Raw genomic sequence first — 20,691 nt, 5'->3', positions numbered from 1 at the left:
ACTCCATTGACTGAAGACGTTCCTCTTTGACATCTCTGAAAGTCCCTTTTGGTCCTGAAACAGGTTGCAGAATCCTGAAACAACAAATTGCTAGAGAGAATCCATCAATAGTTATCAGAAATCCATTGACAGTCATCAAACAATTTTGAGAAAATTTCAGGAATGTCTTGGCCACTTTATTGAACCACTTGGGCTGAAGCTAATTTTTGACTCTTCAGTGCTTTTGAGCTGCTACTAGCTCTTTCAATTCTTTTTATTTATTTTTTTTTCCTTCGGAAAGAGCAGCAGCAGCAGAGAGCCTGAGAGGCCCTGGGGAGCCCTGGCCCTCTTGGAAGGATCAGGAACCCCAGACCTGGCCCACAAAACGGTGGCCCAGGACCTGATGGGGCAAGCAAAGGCCCCAAGCCCAAGAGCCGGCTGGGCGGTGGCCCTGGCCCGGGGAACTGAGCCAAGCAGCCCAGGCCCAGCCCGCCAGGTGGGGTCTGTGTTCTCACAAACCTGCACCCTGCTGCCAATGCAATGGCAGAATGAGTGACCAAACGCTTCCTCCTCCCCGAACCACTGGCCCATACCAGCAGTGGGGGAAAAGAAGCTGTCCCGAGAATCATCATCTCGGATCTGGGGATGTTTTGTCCCCACAGCAAGCGAGCGATGGTCGCTTTCCGCTGTTCCCTCTGCCTCTGCAATGCAAATGCAAAAGGTGTTCCTTCCATCTGCCTCCCAGTCTGGGGACCAGAGGCAGAACTTTCGGGAGCCACCTCCCCCTGGCCACTGGGATGCACGGGGGATGGCAGGCACCCCTGGAACCCGCAAGGGGGGAACCACCGACCGAACACCCACCAACCTGCCAAAAACGCTGAGTTTGAAAGCAGGCAGTCGGGCTGCGCCTGCACTCAGCTACCGAGCTACGCCTCCTCCACAGGAGAGGCCGGCCGCCGCAGCCGCTCTCGCAGGGGCAAACGGCTCAGGACGGTCCGAGCTTGGACATGCCACCGGTTCCAGGACAGCCTCTGACGCAGACACAGAGGACAAAGTCCCCAAAGGCGGCAGAACCGCCAGGGCGGCCGGTGGGGGCAGCAGGGGTGCACGGGACAATGCTGCTGTTGTGTCGCTCAGCTCCGGGAGTGGCAGCACAGGCGCGAGCTCTGTCCCTGCGGGAGGGGATGGCGGGGACAGCACGGGGTCGGCAGCAGCTTCTGCCCCTGGCTCTGGGATCGGCCGCAGAAGCGCAATCGCAAAATCCGGCGGAGTCCGCACGGGAGGTGGCGGAACAGCCGGGGGGGGCGGCACCGCTTGCCGGTCGCTGTCGTCGCTGAGTGCGTTGCCTTGCAGCACCGGCGCAGCCGCGGGAAGCGGTGCTGCTGAGATCGGCCGCGCAGGCGCAGGCAGGGCCGCTGCAGCCGGAGACCCCACAGGCTCTGCTGGAGGGACACCGGCTGGAGGGGCCGCACGCACCCGCGGGGCGGGCTGGGGTGGCCCTGCGGGCTCGGGAGGCGGGGCCCCGAGGACCGGTGCCACCCGCGGTGCTGAGCAGGGCAGGGTCTATGGGCTGGGCGGGGCGGTGCCTGTGGGGCCGGGCTGGGGGCACAGCCCACTCAGACCCCCCCGAGGGTAACGAGGGGGGGAAAAATGGCTCCGTCCGAGCATGCTCCAAAGACGCAGGAAAAAAACAACTTTGGCTGCAGGCAAAATCTCACCCCCCGCTGCGAGTCAGCGGGGCTGGGAAGCAGCAGATCGTCCCCCTCCAAAGGGTCTTCTCCCATGAGAACTGGGGGGAATGGGGCTTGCCCCCTGCAATCAGCAATCCACTGAAAGGACGCTGCTCTCCGTTTCAAGACCAGGAAGAGCGTCCTGAACCCGGGATAAATCCTGGGCTACCCCAGTCCACGGTCCAAGGCGGCTTCAAAAATGGATTCCATGCATTCCCATATGAACATATCAAGGGCATAGAGCACATTCATAAAAAACCCATAGAGCTTTGCCCATCAAAAAAACGCATAGAAATGTCTCTCTACCATAGGAATTCTGTCCTCTTCACCCTATTTTTGTCAGAGGGCAATAAGTTTCTCCTCTGAAGGGGAGAAATTAACCTCTGCCTCTGTGGGGACCCTCCCCCACATTTGCAGCCACAATCTGCGAAGGGCAGCATTTTCAGGAGGGGAAAAGCTAACAGAACCTTGTGACAGTGTCCAGCACTCTCTGGCCAGCTGCATGGTGCTGCTAGGCTTTCCGGACATCTTTTCTGGAGGCTTTTCAGAAGGTTCCCTTTGTGGTCAGCCTTGCTGTGAACCCTGTCCAAATCAGGATCTTCAGTTCTTCAGCTCCTGGCTAGAATCCACTTCTGTGGTCACTTGTGAGGTGACCATCAATGCCACACACTTGGGGTTTACCCAGTGTAGCAGCTCCTCTGGGCTCTCACCAAGTGATGAATCTCCCTCAGTCACTCAGGGTCACCATCTGTGACCGTGGTCACAGGGGTTTTCAGGTGAGGGAAGAGACGAGAATGTTGACTCCATGTTCAGAAGGCTTGATTTATTATTTTATGATAGATATTACATTAAAACTATACTAAAAAGAATAGAAGGAAAAGTTTCATCTCAGAAGGCTAGCTAAGCTAAGAATAGAAAGGAAAAGAATGAAAACAAAGGTCTGTGGCTCGGACAGAGACTGCCGTGACTGGTCACTTATTCCAAACATCCACACGAGACCAATCACGGATCCACCTGTTGCGTTCCACAGCAGCAGATAACCATTGTTTACATTTTGTTTCTGAGGCCTCTCAGCTTCTCAGAAAGAAAAAATTCTAAAGATGGATTTTTAATGAAAAGCTGTCTGCGACAGTCTTGTAGCCACTTATAGGTGGCATCCCTGCCCTGATTGCCTGAGGCATCATGGGCCCATCGAGCTAGGAACAACTCCCCCTTGTGTTGCCAATCTAAGTCTATCTTTGACACCTCTGTTTTTGCTGCCTGATCTACCTGCTCGTTGTTTCAGTGTTCCTCATTAGCCTGACTCTTGGGAACGTGGGCAACTACATGGTGGACTTTCACAGGCAGCTTATCTACCCTGGTAGCAATATCTTTCCAGTCATTAGCAGACCAGATTGGCTTTCCCCTACGCGGCCAGTTGGCCTCTTTCCACCTCTCCAGCCATCCCCGCAGAGCATTGGCTACCATCCATGAATCAGTGTAGAGGTAGAGCTTTGGCCACTTCTCTCTCTCAGCAATGTCCAGGGTCAGTTGAACGGCTTTGAGTTCTGCAAGTTGACTTGATCCACCTTCTCCTTCGGTAGCTTGTGCAACCTGTCGTGTGGGGCTCCATACGGCTGCTTTCCACTTCCGGTTCATTCCCACAGTGCGGCAAGAACCATCAGTAAAAAGAGCATATTGTGTATCTTCTGCTGGCAGTTGGTTGTATGGTGGGGCTTCTTCAGCCTTCTTCTTGTTCCCCTTCATCAGTGAGACCAAAGTTTTCACCTTCCGGCCAGTTTGTAATTATTTCCAGAATCCCAGGGTGATTCAGGTTTCCAAGATGGGCGCGCTGTGTGATAACAGCAATCCATTTACTCCATGTAGCACTGGTGGCATGGTGCATAGAGGGAACCTTTGCTTTGAACATCCACCCCAGCACCGGTAGTCGGGGTGCCAGGAGGAGTTGTGCTTCTGTGCCAGTCACCTCTGAGGCAGCCTGGACTCCTTCATAGGCAACCAAGATTTCCTTCTCTGTGGGAGTGCAGTTGGCCTCAAAGCCTCTGTAACTTCAGCTCCAGAATCCCAGTGGTCGACCCCGAGTCTCCCCAGGCACCTTCTGCCAAAGGCTCCAGGACAAGCCATGGTTCCCGGCTGCAGAATAGAGCATGTTCTTCACCTCTGGTCCCATCCTGACTGGGCCAAGGGCAACTGCATGAGCAATCTCCTGCTTGATCTGGGCAAAGGCTTGTTGCTGCTCCGGGCCCCAGTGGAAAGTGTTCTTCTTGCGGGTGACCAGGTAGAGAGGGCTCACGATCTGACTGTACTCAGGAATGTGCATCCTCCAAAAGCCTATGGCACCCAGGAAAGCTTGTGTCTCTTTCTTATTGGTGGGTGGAGACATTGCTGTGATCTTGTTGATGACGTCTGTAGGAATCTGACGCTGTCCGTCTTGCTACTTCACTCCCAGAAACTGGATCTCTTGAGCAGGTCCCTTGACTTTGCTCTTCTTGATGGCAAAGCCAGCTTTTAGGAGAATCTGGATGATTTTCTCCGCTTTCTCAAACGCTTCTGCTGCTGTCTTCCCCACACAAGGATGTTATCAATATACCGCAGATGTTCTGGAGCCTCACCCCTTTCCAGTGCAGTCTGGATCAGTCCATGGCAGATGGTGGGACTGTGCTTCCATCCCTGGGGCAGTCGCTTCCAGGTGTACTGCACGCCCCTCCAGGTGAAGGCAAACTGAGGCCTGCATTCTGCTGCCAGAGGAATGGAGAAAAATGCATTGGCAATGTCTATAGTGGCATACCACCTTGCTGCCTTGGACTCAAGCTCCTACTGGAGCTCTAATATGTCTGGCACGGCAGCGCTCAGTGGTGGAGTCACCTCATTCAATGCACGGTAGTCCACAGTCAATCTCCATTCTCCTTCAGATTTTCACACAGGCCAAATGGGGCTGTTGAAGGGTGAGTGGGTCTTGCTGACCACCCCTTGGCTCTCCAGCTCTCAGATCATCTTATGGATGGGGATCACAGCATCTCGAGTGGTTCTATACTGTCGTCGATGCACTATGGAGGTGGCAATTGGCACTTGTTGCTGTTCTCCCATCAGGCGTCCTACTGCAGATGGATTCTCAGACAGCCCAGGCAAGGTGTTCAATTGCTGGATGCCCTCTGTCTCTACAGCAGCTATCCCAAATGCCCACTTGAGTCCTTTTGGGTCTTTGAAATACCCACTTCGAAGGTAGTCTATGCCCAAAATACATGGGGCCTCTGGGCCAGTCACAATAGGATGTTTCTTCCACTCATTCCCAGTCAGGCTCACATCAGCTTCCACCAAAGTGAAATCCTGGGATCCTCCTGTCACACCAGCAATAGAAACAGACTCTGTCCCCACATGTCTCGACGGAATTAATGTACATTGAGCACCAGTATCAACCAAAGCTTTATACTCTTGTGGTTCCAATGTGCCAGGCCAACGAATCCACACAGACCAGAAAACACGATTTTCCCTGGCCTCTACCTGGCTAGAGGCAGGGCCCCTCTAAGCCTGGTTATCCTTCTTTCCCTGGGCAAATGTCTTGGATGTTCCTTCAAGGGGATCAGACATGGCATCATCAGCATCATACCTGGTGGTTCGGCTATGGGCAACTGGAGCTGCTTTCTTCCTGGTGGCTTCCTTCAATTCACGCACCCGTCGTGCCAGAACAGCAGTAGGTTTTCCATCCCACTTCCTCATGTTTTCTCCACAGTCACGCAGGTAGAACCACAGCTCTGTTTGTGGGGTGTACCTTCTCTGGCCATCTGGGGAACGTCTGCCTTGGATACCAGAACCTCTGATCTGTACTGCCGAGATTTGGAGAAGGTCTTCTTTAATCTCCTCTCTGAGCTTCTTATGATTCTCTTCTATCTTATCCTCTAAGTTCTGCAGACGTGTTTCTACCGCTGCAATTCTGGCATGTGTTGGGCCATGTACAGCATCTGCATATGCTCGGAGCTTCCTTGCCATATCCAGCACAGTCTCATCCCTCTCATCCCGCTTCATTATGGCTAGGGCAGAAGCATATTCGTGTGGCCCAAGTTGCACAAGTTTCCGTCACATCACAGATGTGCATGGCACCAGGTCTGGGTTCCTAGTTGTCACATCATCTGAGAAGATAATCTCTGCCACTGCCATCTCTCTCAGGCGTTGGATCCCTTGCTCTATGGTCTTCCACTGTGTCTGTTGCATATAAAGGTCATCTGCACACAGGTATCTTTGTGCAACACTTTCCAAGACCCGTGCCCAGAGGCTGTGAGGGTTTGCCCCCCTCATCATTCCTTGGTCAATGACAGGATCCTGTGACAGGGATCCCAAATGCCTCACTTCAGTGCCATCCAGAATTGTAGCCTCACCTGCAGCATCCCAGAGACGGACTAACCAACGAATTATGGATTCATCAGGTCGTCGGGTGTAATCCTTCCGTAAGCCACGAAGGTCCTTCAGGGAAAAAGACTCAGTATTTGCATCTGATCTTGCACCTGCTGCTTTGACTCCTGATTTTATGTCAGGAGGCATTGAGGTTCCTTCTCCTGCATCATCATCATCATCGTCATCCACTGGTCGATTGGTCTTGTCCGTGCATTTCCCACTTCTGGTGCTGGTAGCAACAGCCATTGGTTTAGCTGCTGGCTTAGGCTCACTATCTGGTTTGGCTGCTGGCTTTGAGCCTGGGGTGTTGGCTGCAGCCTGAGTGACTGGGACAGCTGCTGATTTATCTCCCTGCCCCCCTGCCTCCGTCTGCTGTCCTACAGTCTCCAACAGAGTGCGATAAGCATATGCCAGGGCCCAGCTCACTGCAGTGCCCTTTCTCTCCTTAGGCTCATCCTGGTATTTCTCTTTCAGATATTTCCCCACCTCAGCTGGGTTCTGAATTTGTTTATGGGGAAAATCCCAGACTATAGGGTCAGAGAATTCCTTCAGGATTTGGCCCATATCCTCCCATTTCCCACACCCCTCAGGATGTTCCACGCCTGGGTCTACTCCTGAGTCAGGGGCCTCATCAGTCTGTCTAGAAATCTCAGCCCTCATTCTGGAGAAACAGCAGACTGTATAGAAGAAGGCTACCAGATTGAATACAAGAAAGATGGTTTCTTTAACATTCAGGGGAAACTGAACATCCTTTACTACTGATGCAACCGATTCATAGGAGAAGAAGGAAAGCAAAGGCTGAAAAGCCTCATTCCCTGCTGCTCCTCCTCTAACAAACTGGATGAATAACCATAGCCAAGAACCATTCATACCTGGAGCAGACCCCAACATGTTTATAAACTTCTTGCACATCATTGCCATCAAGCCCAGCAGGATAGCTATTCTGGTCACTGCCCCTCTACTGTAAAAACTACGTATGAGGGACAATACTAGAACTATTTCAGGATAGGAAAATAAACCTAGGGACCACAGAGGTATTAAAATCTCGAAAAACCCTAGGGACCAGAAGCACATGCAAGCCTTCACCCCAACACTCATCATGAATTCAAAAAGCATGGCTATTAACTGCTTCAAACAAACAGAGAGTAATGGCAACCAAAATACACTCAAAACAGGGTTTTTCCACTCACTCTCTCGAGCCCAGCGTTGGGCGCCAAGATTTTGTCGTGGTTTAGGGCAAATTTGGAGGAGAATTTCCAAATTAGGGCCCCTCCAGTAAGCAAACCCACACAGTCCCTCCCCCCAACTGGTTCGGGAAGGATTCCTCGGAGAGGAGTGGAAAGAACCTGTTTATTTAACAGGCACAGCACCCCCCAGCACACAAAATGAACAATACCGGATGGCAACACTCTGAAAAAAGATGACAAATTCAGAAAGTCTCTCTTGAGGGTGGTCACTCTGTTCTCAGTCCCTCCGGCGCTGGGGCTGCTGCTGCAGGCCAGAAGGTGCAGGATTTTGGTGTTTCCCAGGTCCCAGTCCGGAGCAGGTTCGAAATGGTCAGAAAAAGGAAAGGAGAAACAGTCCAGGAAGAAATTGGACAGTTTAGCTAAACTAGCTAATGAGCAAAAGCAAGCAGAAGCGAAGCAAGCAAGAGTGAGAGAGCAAAGCGAAAAGCAAAAGCAGCAAAAGCTGCAGTCTCTGTGTCCCGCCAGGCTGATAAGAAAACCAAAACAAAACTTTCCCTCTTCAGAGCCGGTCTTAAAGGTACAGAACATAATAGCCAACATTAACAGAACACATGAATGGGGATACAAGCATCATAACGTCACCCTAGGACACTGGCATAGTACTGGGAGTGTCTGGGAGTAACTGGGATCAAACTGGAGGTGACTGGACTTATACTGGGAGCAACTGGGACCACAGCGGGGGCAAATGGCATCGGGTAAGGTGTGACCGGGCTCATACTGGAAGTGACTGGAGCCACACTGGGCTCTTACTGAGAGGGACTGAGAGTGAAAGGAACCATACAGGGCATGACTGGGAGCCGCTGGGACCGTGTCGGGGGCAACTGGGATCCTACCGGGAGTGATTTGGACCATGCTGGGAGCGACCGGGACCCACCGGTGAGGCGGCGGCGGAGCTGGGAGGCGGCCGCAGCGCAGGTGGGAGCCGCGCTGGGTTGTGCGGGGGCTCGGGGCTCGCTGCGGGCCTCGGGGGCGGCAGGGGGCTCAGGCGGGTTCCTTGTGCCGTGTCCGGCCCGTGGTGCCGCTGCCGTGAGGGCGCTGCGGGAGCGGCTGCCCGCGGTCTCCTTGCGGCCGCTGCCTCGGCAGGAGCCGCTGCCGGAGCAGCGCTGGCTCAGCCCGGTTCCTGTGGCTGGGACAGAGGCGGCTGCCCCGTGCCCGCGGCTGTGCGGGGAAATTCACGTGGCCGGAGGTTTCTGTGCCCCGAGGAGACAGAGGAGTCCTGTACAAGTGACTTTATTGCTGAGCAGAGGGAGAGGCCGTGGCGCATTTGCCGTGCGCTCTCTGCCATTGTTGTAGTTCGCAGCCTCCTTTTTATCCTCATTTTCCCGGCTCATCTCCCTCTCCCTTTGCCCACTGCCTGAGGTACTTGGAAGGTTCAGACCTCCCGATCTGCCAACTGCACCTCGTTAATGTGCACCCCCACTTTTGTAGAACAGCCGATATTCACGGCTCTGTTAAGTCTTTTTTGTTCTCGACGTTCAGGAATTTAGCGGGACTTTCTGTGAGCAGCAGTCCGTGTTAATTAATAACATTTATTGAAGCTGGTGGTTTCGCCCGTTACTTCCTTATCTACAAGCCCCTGGCCCCTCGCTCAGCTGCTGAATGAGCTGCACTCTCAAGGTGTGGAGCATGGTAAAAAGGTGAGAGTTGCTGTAGCACATCAGAGCAGAAGCAGCATTCGTTTAACCCATGGTCTGCCAGGGAACCACAAAACCATGTCCCATTCCCATCCTTTCCACGTTTGGACTGGTACATGAGCTGCTTTTTTGTTTCCTTTGTTACCTGTTTCACCACTTTTGCTTTGTCTCTATTTGCCAAGACCAGTTTGAGTCATTTGATTTTCCACAAACTCCTCTTTTCTCTGCTAACAGATGATCTGATCCCATCCCATGGGGAAATGTTGTGTTCCTCATTTCAGTGGATTGCTCAGCGGGAAGGTCAGGAGCTGGAGCTGTCTGGTTGATTATTCCGAGGACAGCTTGTAATCTAATGGTGCCATTGAAATCAGAAATGGGTTCTGTGGCTCCTGATATGAATTGGTTTGGGTTCCCAGGGGCTGGTCCATGGTGTTGTAGGATTTGTTCTGCTGGCCGTTCATCTTGTCCCCATCTTTGGCCGCTCTCTCCAGCCAGGGCTGCATCAATTGACCATTTTTCTCTAATTAAATCATCAAATACTTGGATTCCCAACTGATTTCCTGGAACTTGTGGTAGCAAGAACATCTCAATGCTCTAATCCACCCTATATAACATAGACAGTGACAGCACACGTTGGAGTGGGCAGAGGGATGATTCCCCCCCATTTATTTATAGTGAAGTTTTCCCAACATTCTCCATTTGCTGTTTCCCTTTGCAGCTTCACCCGTTTCTGTTGCAGGGTCAGATATCCTCACCCCGGGCTCTGCCTTGAGCTGTGCAAATTCCATCAGTGCAAGCAGGCAGAGCTCGGGGTGAGGGGCAGGGGGAATCAGCCCAATTCCTGCCCCAGGCAAGAGACCCAGGTACATTGGCCAGGCTTTGCCCAGCAGGGTTCATTTGCATTTCTAAAGCTCCTCTCCTGGCTGACTAGAACCAAAGCTTCTCTTCCAGGGCTGCCATCTGGTGAGTCACATATGGCCCCCCGGAATCTGCTTTTTTTAAAAAAAGTATTAACTATTTAAGAGTTAAAAGTATCACGGTTAAAGCTCTTCAGTTTTACAAAATGCAACATAAAGGCGAACATGGAAAAACCCAGACCAAAAATTGATTCTCACCCTTCTGTCCCAAACCTACCTGACAATATAAAGTAGGATTATTATAAAAAATGTTTCTCATGTTGTAATCTTATCACTGAAACTGTAGGGAAAACAAAAACTCTCCAAGAATCTCTTTAGTGTGAGAGAGTCAAGGCATTACTTGGTTCTGGCCAGGATGTGCAACAGAAATACTTTCATCCACACATAGCCCGGCTGTGCAGAAAAAATCATTCCATGACATGTCAGTTTACTTGATTTTTCCTAAACTTTACGTAGTCTGAACCAATCTAAATCCACTGCTTTAATGTTCATTGCTTCCAAGTCGTGTAAGTTTTTAGTATTTGGTTTCCTATTAGACTCGGATTTCTTCCCCTCTGATGTGAATTCCGTCCACACTCCTGGATTTCCTTCTCAGCCTTTTCCAGACCAGGTGTCTCCAGCTGTGCGGGGGGCAGTGTCTGGGGCAGCTGTTGGTTGCTGTTTGCTGCGGGGCGTTGATGTTTTGTTGCTGGTCGTTATCTCTGTGGGTGTCTTTTGGGCTATTCCCAGTCTGTTCGGATGTTAAACTCATCTCCATTGAGTGGTGGAGATGAGTTTAACATCCGAAGAGACTGGGAACCCCTTAAATAAAACCTTTAAAATTTCTTTCCCAAAGGCAAACCTTTGAGTAGAGAAACCTTTCTGAGCAGAGAAAGAAGATTTAAAAGAAGCAGAAAGGGTACATTTTGCAGCAATGCAGTCGCAGGCAGCCCAGAGTGTGGGTGTGAGTGAGCCCCAGAGTGGAATTGTGCCGTGGTGCTCCCCAGCAGCTGTGGCAGTGCAGGCCCAGCCAGCGCTGGAGCTGCAGCAGTGGCAGCGAGGCTTGGCCGCAGTGGCTGGAGGTGCCAGAGGAGGGTGGCCAGGATTCCCGAGGGTTTGAGCAGAGGATCTGTGGGCAGGCCCAGGGGCTTGGCCGCTGTGGAGCCCTGGCTGCTGCTGCGTTGCCTTCAGGGCAGGCTCGGGGGCGGCTCCCATGGTCCTGCTGCAGGCGGGAAGTGCAAATCTCCGGGGCTTCAGAGCCCCTGAGGCCAGGCTGAGGGGTCCCCCCGTGCTCAGCTGTGCTGGCAGCTGTTTCTGGCCCCAGGGACACTTGGCGTGCGCCCCTTGGCCACCAGTGGTGCTGCTTTGCACTCCTTAGGCAGGAGCCGATGTCCTGGCTGGGTGTTGGCAACAGCAAAGTCCCAGGGCAGGCTCTGTGCCAGCCCAGCTTCCTGGGGGAGAGATTCCACAGGAGACAGGATTCTGGCTACAGCCTGCCTTACATTTACATCCCTTATTTCCACCCTGCACTAGGTGGAGAATTGCCCAGGTAAGGAATTCCAGACATGAATTCCAAGGAAGATAATTGAATATCTGCCTTGGGTCTGGCTCTTTTTCTTGCCAAAGCCAATGGCAAAAGCTGTACCCATGGCATCTTGGTTTCTATCTCCGGCTTCCAAAGGTGTTTCTTTATTTCCCCATTCATTCTTTCTACCCAACCCGAGCTCTGGGCTTGCCAGGGGTTATGGAGGTCCCATTGTATTCCTAAAGCTGCCATAACCCCCTGAAGGGTCTTTCCTGTAAAATGAGTTCCCCATCTGAATCTATTGCTTCCACAATCCATTATCTTTGAATTATTTGTTTTAGAAATAGGTTAATAAGTGATCCAGTGATTGCTGAAGCAGTCAGAATTGCTTTTGCCCCCTGTTAGGTGCCATGGTGTCAGCAGAAGATATTGAAGCCTTCCTGCTCAGGGCATTTCAGTGCCAGGCTCTTACAAGCAGCCACAGCTCCGCGGGTTGAGCTGAGCATGGGCCGGTGACCTGCGCTTTGTCTGATTCCCCTTCCTTAATAACAGCCTGTCTTGTAGCTCTTTTCCCTTCTGCTGCCCTTGCAGAGCCATCCACAAACACATTGTCTCCCTCAGGCCAGGGAATGTCCCATCAATCTCTCCCAGCCTGGCTCGGGAGCTCTGTCCCTTGAGTGCAGTCTTGGGTTCCTTGCCAGCCCCTCTCCAGGCTGTTCAAACAGGAGGCTGGGTTAAACCCTTGCCCTGTCCTCAGTTCTGAATCCTCCTGTGCCATTGAACGAGTTTCATACTGTAATAACCGAGCCCTGCTCATCCATTTAGAGGCTCTTTTGGTTGTCAAAGCTTTAACTTGATGCCAGACTTGAACTCTAGGAGATCCTCCTGTTGTCATCAGTTTTCAGGCCTCTGCTCCCACGGAAGCTGTGGCTGCACAATTCTGCAGACAATGAGGCTGCTCTCTGGCCACTGGGTTAAACATTTTAGCACAAGAATTCCTTTGGCAAGACCCTGTTTAACGTCCACCTATAATTCAAATTCTTTTTCCCTGTCTGGAAGGCCCAGGCCACTCGCCTCAGTTAATCTTAATTTTAACACTTGAAAATTCTGTGTTTCCTCCTTGTGTCCATCCATCCAGTTTGTTGACTGGCAAGATAGGAGTGTTGTAGGGAGACATCCTTGGCTCCAAAAGCCCTGCCTTTAACAGGGACTCAATACCAGGCTGTAAGCCCTTCCTTCCCTCTCTTGGAACAGGGTATTGCTTGTCCTGGTTGCTTTAATTTGTAGAGGCTCCATATCTAATTTTCTGTATTTCCCTGGGGCTGCCCACACTTCTGGGTTCACTTCAGCATAGGCCTTGTCAGACTTTTGACACAGAGGTACAACAAAACTAGCCTCTGTATCCCTTTTTACAGTATTAAAATCCAGCTCTCAAATTCCTTCCTAGTTAATTACAAACACAGGAGGAAGAAAAAGAAATTCATTTATTTCAAACCTATCCCCCACAGCTTCTAATAGTGGTTGAACAAATCATACCTGCTCATCTTTCCCACTCATTCCCTTAAAAATTAAAATATTCCTTTACTATTTTCCCCTTTAGGTCTAAGATTCAGAGAGGCCCCTGTGTCCATCAGAAAATGCCTCCTCTCAATGCAGACCCACCTGAATGTTCTCAAGGGCTCCAGTGTGGAGGGTCCCTGGTGTGATGGGAGCTGTGACAGCCCTGCCAATCCATGTCCATCACGGGGTGGACTTGCTGGTCCTGAGGGTGCTGCTGTCTCTGCTTGCAGTGTCCTTGTGCCCTGCAGCTGGAGCCCTGATTCCTTGCCAGGGGCTGTTTGGGTGGGCTGTGCCCTGCCGAGGAGGGCAATGCCTCTGCCGGGTGCTTGTGGCCGAGCCCGTGCCCTGGGTGCTGGGGCCCCCTTGGGCCCTGGGGCTGATCCCTCAGGGGCTGTAGGAGCTCTGCCCTGGCCTTTGCCTTCAGCTTGGCCTTTTGCTGCTCCCTTCTTGCACTCACCTGCTGGGCCTTTGTGCCCAAGTGCTGCAGGGCCTTCTTCTGCCCCTCCTGCAGCCCCCCTCAGTGCCTGTGGGTGCTTGTCTTGCTTTACAAGACAGGTGTCTGCTTGGGAAGGCAGAAAAAGCCTCTCTTGGAATGGAGAATGCAAACCCCTCCCTCTTAATTTTTAGGATAGTGAAATCAAGGGGCTCTCAGGCAAAGATATGGGATTAGGAATAACGGTTCTTTACTAGTGTGTATAATATAATAATAGTAGTGTGTATAAACAGCTCCGGCAGTGCCAACAAACAGAGCCCGGAGCCGGTCCCGGCCTTTCGGCTGCGGCGCTTTCCCCTTGGGTGCACTTCCGGGCACGGCCGGCAGGGGCGCCGGTGGCTCCCGCGGGGCGGGGCAGCGCATCCCTGCCATGGGAACCTCTCTTAACGGCAATAGAGCAATCCCTTCATCTAACTCTTTCACTTTTTTACCTTCTGTAGCCTTTCTCCCGTGTTTTGAGAAAGAATTTGGAGAGGGCTGCCTTTTAACTGAGCTCCTAGTGTTTTGATAAGGTGCTTCCTGTAGAGAAAGGGATTTTCCCTGAACAGCAGGAGCTGTGGTTACCAAGGGGACGTAACTCAGAGCAGGAGGGGTCAGGGGAGGATATCCCGCCGAGGCTCGGTCGGAGTGTGGGCAGGGTCTGCTGCCGGAATCGCCAGAGGGGGATCTTCCCGTGGAGGCCGAGCCGGAGCGTGGGCAGCCCCCACATGGCTTATGGCGGCTGATCCGGCAGCTCCCGGCAGAGAAAAGGCAGGTGGGAGACCCCGGCAGCAGCAGCGGCGGTGCCCAGCGCAGCTGGCACGGGCAGGGCAGCCGGGGATGGGATGGCTGGGACCCGCCCTCGGTGCGGTCGGCGCGGTGACCTCGGCCCACGCGGCAGGACAGAGCAACCCCCATCTTCCCCAGCATGGCCGGCAGAGCGGCCGCGGGCCGGGCAGTGGGGCCAGGGCACACAAATTCACCGCCAGCGCCGGGGCAGGTGGAGCTGCCCTGGGCAGTGAGCCCGCACCTGGGATGGAAACCGGGGCAGGCGGAGCTGAGGCGGGCAGCGAGCCGGGACCCGGGACAGGCGCCTCGGCCGCGAACGGAGGGGGCAAGAGCTGCAGAGGATCCCACTCTCTTTCTGACTTTTCCTCTTGTTCCCCTCCCTTTCATTTCCCCTTTTTATTTTCTTGTTTTTTTCCTCGGGTGTTTCTGATACTTCAAAGATTTTTATTCTCCTAAAATCTCCTGTCTAACATATGGCATATTCTCTTTCTTCTAGATTAAATGGTTTTTTTTCCAAATAAATCCAGAACCTAACAAATCTAAACTTCTGCTTGGATATTTTGAAATGGTCGACGAGCTAACTCATGACCTCCTAATGTTGTTTTTCTCATCACCTTTTTATTTATCCTTTGGCAAATTAAGCATCTTTCAGTTACTTGCTTTGCTACACCAAAAATCCCAGGGCACCCAAAATTCCTTAAAAAATGATCACATAAAGCTTGGGTACGCCAGTGGGGTTTCTGATGCACGTCTTCTAATATTTTCCTAGTAAGCACATTTTATTAAGTAATTGTCTTCCATGTAGAAGTTTCTATTTCTATGATTTATCTTGTTCATTTCCTATCTTGTTTAATTCTTTTTTCTCGGCTTCCCTAAACTTTGGAATTTCCAGTTTTTCCTCGTTTGGAGTTAATATTAAAATAACTCTTTCAGCTCCATTTTCTGCTGCATCCTTAGCTTTGTGACCTGCCCCCAGTTTGCCCAGTTTGCCTCTCCTTTGGCCCGGGCCGGGTTCCCCCCGCCCGCAGCGGCTGGGAGCAGCCGAGAGCCCCGCGCTGCCCATGCCGACCTGTCCCGGCTCCATCGCCGCTGCTGCCGCGGGCTGCGAGGGCTGCGGGAACGGGGCACCGAGGGTGTGGCTGCTTCTGGGGGAGGAGGAGGAGGGAGGGAAGGGCAGGGATGGAGGGGGAGGAGGAGGCGGGTAAGGGGGGAGGAGGAGGAGAAGGAATGGAAGGGGCGGGATGGAAGAGGAGCAGGAGGTGGGGATAAGACAGGGGAGGAGGAGGAGGGGGGATGGAAGAGGAGGAGCGGGAGGAGAAAGAGCAGTGAAGGAGGCGGGGTGAGGGGGGAGGAGGAGAGGGAGGTGGAGATAGGACAGAGGAGGAGCGGGAGTAAGAGGAAGAGGAGGGACAAAGGCGGATCAAGGCTGAGCTGAGGGAGCCACGTGGTCTCGATCCCTGCCTGAATTCGCAGCCCCCACCTGTGGGATCATCGCCCCCCCCAAGGCGCAGGTGAGCGGGCAGGGGGAGCCCGGCCCGGATATCCCGGGGGGTCCCTGGGTTGGGTTTTTGGGGGGATGTTTGGAGAATGAAGAAGTCCAAGGCTGAGCGGAAAAGGCCCCTCGGGGGGACATCGGGGGGTGGCGGTGGCGGCTGCCGGCAGAGGCAGCCTGGAGGAGCAGAGCCCTGTGTCCCCCAGGAGGCCAAAGTGGGGAGGCCAGAGAGGGGGGAGCGCCACCATTGGCGGGAGCCTCAAGAGCCTGGAGAGGGGCAGGGGGGACTCCTTGGAGCCGCTGCAGCGCAGAGCAGAGAATGAGGGGAGAAGGGAGCCCGGGAGCCCAAACAGCCCCGGCATCCCGAAATGGGGAGAGCCAAGAGGGGGCAGTGCGTCCCCAGAGACGGCCTGGGGGGATCTCGTTGCCCTTGCCTGTGGCACGGAGGCAAATCCCATGCTGTCCTTGTCCTTCCTCCCCCAGAGCACGAGCTGAGCATGGAGAGCAGGGAGGACAAATGCCCGCGGCAGAACCTGGTGGCAGAGGCCGTTTTGAGCGGCTCCACGGCGCAGGAAGCCAATGGGGAGGAAAAGCCCCGGAGATGCCGCACGAGGAGGGGCTGCAAACGCAGATGGCGGGGATGTGAGGGGGAAAGAGGCAGCCTGGGCCAGGAAGGCGGCCGGAGATGGAGCCAGAGCTCAGAGCTGGTGCTCCATGATGGGGAGAAGCCCCACACATGCAAGGAGTGTGGGAAGAGCTTCAGGTGGAACTCCGAGCTGATCAGGCACCAGAGGACCCACACTGGGGAACGGCCCTACGAGTGTGGGGAGTGTGGGAAGAGGTTTCAGACCAGCTCCCATCTCCTCCGACACTATCAGAGTCACACAGAGGAGAGGCCCTTCCACTGCCCCGACTGTGGGATGGGATTCCAACGCAACTCCACCCTCGTGAAGCACCGGCGCATCCACACTGGGGAACGGCCCTACCAATGTGTGGAATGTGGGAAGAGCTTTGGACACAAAGGGAACCTGTTCCAGCATCAGAGGATCCACACTGGGGAACAGCCCTGCGAGTGTGGGGAGTGTGGGAAGAGCTTCAGGTGGAACTCCGACCTGATCATGCACCAGAGGACCCACACTGGGGAGCGGCCCTATGTGTGCGTGGAATGTGGGAAGAGCTTCAGCCTGAGCTCCAACCTGATCAGGCACCAGAGGATCCACACTGGGGAGAGGCCCTACGAGTGAGGGGAGTGTGGGAAGGCCTTCAGGAGGAGCTCTGACCTTATAAAGCACCAGAGGATCCACACTGGAGAGAGGCCCTACGAGTGTGGGGAGTGTGGGAAGAGCTTCAGCCTGAGCTCCAACCTGATCAGGCACCAGAGGATCCACACTGGGGAACGGCCCTACGAGTGTGGGCAGTGTGGGAAGAACTTCAGCTGGAGCTCTGATCTGATCAAGCATCAGAGGATCCACACTGGAGAGAGACCCTACGAGTGTGGGGAGTGTGGGATGCGCTTCAGCCAGAGATCTGACCTAATCAGGCACCAGATGACCCACACTGGGGAGAGGCCCTATGAGTGTGATAAATGCAGGAAGAGGTTTCTGACCAGCTTCCATCTCCTCCGGCACTTTCTGAGTCACACAGAGGAGAGGCCCTTCCAATGCCCCGAGTGTGGGAAGGGATTCAAGCGCAACTCCACCCTAGTCAAGCACCGGCGCATCCACACTGGGGAGAGGCCCTACGAGTGTGATAAATGCAGGAAGAGGTTTCAGACCAGCTCCCATCTCCTCCAGCACTATCGGATTCACACAGAGGAGAGGCCATTCCGCTGCCCAGACTGCGGGAAGGGATTCAAGTACAACTCTGACCTCATCATTCACCAGCGCATCCACACTGGGGAGAGGCCCTACGAGTGTCCCCAGTGTGGGAAGAGCTTCTCCAGCAGCTCTACCTTGACCCAACACCAACGGAGGCACCGGTAAGGGAAGCCCTGCGAGTGCCCCGAGTGCGGGAAGAGCTTCGTGCGCTGCTGCAGCTCCATCCCCCACTGGAGGAGGCACTTTGGGCACAGCCCTCGTGAGCCACAGTCCCTGTGGTCCATGTTAGGAACACATGTGGCTTGTTTTCCTTTTTTTTTCACCTTAATGTTTCTCTCTTCTCCATCTCTTTGCACTCCAAAAGCCAAGAGGGATGGATCTGTCACCTCAAAACAACCCTAATCCCACTTAAAACAGCTCAATATTACCCCAAAAGAGCTCATTCCCACCTCAGAAAACCTCAATTCCATGCCAAACCCACTTGATTCCAGACCCACCAGGCTTAGATGGGTTTGGGAGGAGACAGGCAGAAGTGTGATCCCTTTTTGGAGAGGTGGGATGGGGGTTGTGTGGGGCTGGGTGTGTGGGATGTATTTGATGGCAAATAAAACTCTCAGACTTATTGCTTTCTTTCCCGTTTATGTTGCAGTTCTGTTTGCAGGGTGCCGCCTCCCAGAGTGTCCCCTCACAGTTGCCGCCCTTGGCCTGAGCCCGCCCCTTTCCCCTCACGGTCCCGCCCTTTCCCTGCCCCCTTTCCCCTCACGGTTCCCGCCCTTTCCCCGCCCCCTTTCCCCTCACGGTTCCCGCCCTTTCCCTGCCCCCTTTCCCCTCAGGGTTCCGGCCTTTCCCTGCCCCATGTGCTCTCACGGTTCGGCCTTCGGGAACGGGGGAGGAGGAGGAGGGAGGGAGGAAGAGGCCGAGCACCCGCAGTACAAGAGGAGAGGGAGAATCTCGTGGCCTGGACGCTCCCTGGAGGCGCCGCAGTCCCAGAAGCATCGCCCCCCATTTTGCTGGTGCCCGGGCAGCGGGAGTGCGGCCCAAATATCCCGGGGGGTGCCTGAGTTTGGGAATTTTGGGGAGGATGTTTGCAGCTGGCAGGGCTCCAAAGCCGAGTCGCAGATGGCCCTCGGGGGGACATCAGGGGGCCCTGGGAGGTGTTTTTGGGGGGTCCAGTTTCAGGCAGTGGCTGCTCCCCGTATGAGCCCACTTGCTCCCAGTATAGGCCTGTGCACTCCCAGTATAATCCTGGTCACATCCCCTCACTCCCCGCAGGATTCCAGTTGCTCCCAGTATGAAGACAGTCCCTGCCAGTCCTTCCGTATGATCATGCAATTTACTACCAGCACAGTCCCAGTTGCTCCCAGTTCCTCGCACTTTCATCCAGTGTGTTCCCAGTTCTCCCAGTTGTCCCTAGCATAGTCCTAGGCACTCCCAGTATGATCCCAGTCTCTCCTAGCAGGGCCCCAGTCACTCCCACTTGACCCCAGTATGTTCCCAATTCCCCCAACACCTTCCCAGTCACTCCCAGTTTGGTCCCAATCACCACTTGGATGGTCGGAGACCCTCCCAGTCTATCCCAGTTGCCCTGAACATTCTGCAGTGATTGCCAGGCACTCCCCGTTACCTCAGCGTGGTTCACTTGCCCCCAGTTTTACCCCAGTTGCTCCCAGCTCTGCTAATTAAGTCCCCAGTCAGCTTTCAGGATGGGCCTGGTAGCTCCCAGTAACCCCCAGTCAGGGTCCACTCACACCCACTCTAATCCCAGTATGGTTGTAGCCACTCCCAGTATGATCCCAGTCACTTGCAGTCTAATCCCAGTTGCTCCCAGACACTCCCAGTACAATTCCAGTGCTTCCAGTGTGATCCCAGTTACTCTCTATCAATGCCAGCATGACCCCAGTACCCTCAAGTATGATCCCAGTAACTCAGTGTCTCTCCCAGTACCCTCAAGTATGATCCCAGTAACTCAGTGTCTCTCCCAGTTTATCCCAGTTGCTTCAAGCGTGTTCCCAGTCACCCAGTTGCTTTCAGCTCCATTCCAGTTGCTCCCAGTCAATCCCAGCATGATTCCAGTCACCCTCAGAGTGATTCCAGTTGCTCCCAGCATGGGCCCAGCTGTTCCCAGTGTGCTTCCATCACTCCCCTATGGTTACAGACACTCCCAGGATGGTCCCAGTTGGACCCAGTTGCCCCTGCTCTAGTCTCAGTCACTCCCCATATGATCCCAGTCCCTCCCAGTATGATCCCACTCACTCCCAGTTGCCCCCAGTGTGGTCCCAGTTCTCCCCAGCATGGTCCCAGTTGTTCCCAGTGTGGTTCCAGTGCCCCCAGTATGGTTACAGACACTCCCAGTATATCCCAGTTGCCCCCAGCATGTCTGCAGTCATTTCCAGGCACTGCCCGTGGCCCCAGTAAGGTGTCAGTTCTCCCAGTATGATCCCCCAGTCATGCCCAGTAGATCCCAGTTGCCTCCAGCAGGCATCCAGTCCTTCCCAGTTTCTCCAGTTTGCTTGCAGCATCATCCCAGTTTCCCTCAGTTGCTCCCAGTTGCCCAAACTGTGATCCCAGTCACTCCCTTTCAACCCCAATATGATCCCAGTAAGCTCCAGTTTGATCCCAGTCACATGCCAGCCTTCCCAGTGTGGTCCCAGTATAATCCCAGTTGCTTCCAGTCTCTCCCAGTATGGTCCCAGCTGCCTCCAGTATGGTTCCAGTTGCTTCCTAGATCAGCCCAGTCAGTCCCAGTATGATGCCATTTGCTGCCAGCATGCTCCCAGTTGCTCCCAGTCAGGCCCAGTATGGGGGATGATGTGCAGGGTGTGCTCCCAGTCCCTCTCAGATCCTCCCAGTATTAGTCCAGTCCCTCCCAGTATGATCCAAATATGGCCCCAATGTGCTCCCAGTCCCTGCCAGTCTGAACCAGTTGTGCTCCACATGGTTCCAGTTGCTCTCTTTCACCCTCACTTTTGTTCCAGTCACCCCCAGTATCTCCCAGTTTATCCCAGTTCCCTCCACCCTCTTTCCAGTTCCTTCCAGTATGATCCCATTTGCTCCCAAGCACTCCCAGTCAGCCTCAGTGTAGTGACACTCACTGCCAGAATGATCCCAGTCAGCTCCAGCATGATCCCAGTTCACCCCAGTATAAGCCCAGCAGTTTCCAA

General features: G+C 53.9%; 1 protein-coding gene and 1 pseudogene across 1 annotated transcript in view; one reads left to right on the top strand and one right to left on the bottom strand.

Annotated features, from left to right (window-relative positions):
* Positions 1-20,691, top strand: part of LOC136570728 (uncharacterized) — a 2,607,743-nt pseudogene that overhangs the window by 1,056,182 nt on the left and 1,530,870 nt on the right.
* The window catches only part of LOC136570729 (uncharacterized), a 2,347,277-nt gene that overhangs the window by 907,961 nt on the left and 1,418,625 nt on the right, over positions 1-20,691 (bottom strand).

The sequence above is a fragment of the Molothrus aeneus genome, unplaced genomic scaffold (assembly GCF_037042795.1).
Source record: "Molothrus aeneus isolate 106 unplaced genomic scaffold, BPBGC_Maene_1.0 scaffold_36, whole genome shotgun sequence".
Taxonomy (NCBI): Eukaryota; Metazoa; Chordata; class Aves; order Passeriformes; family Icteridae; genus Molothrus; species Molothrus aeneus.
The sequence above is the reverse complement of the archived record's forward strand: the minus strand, read 5'-3'. Positions and strand labels throughout refer to the sequence as shown.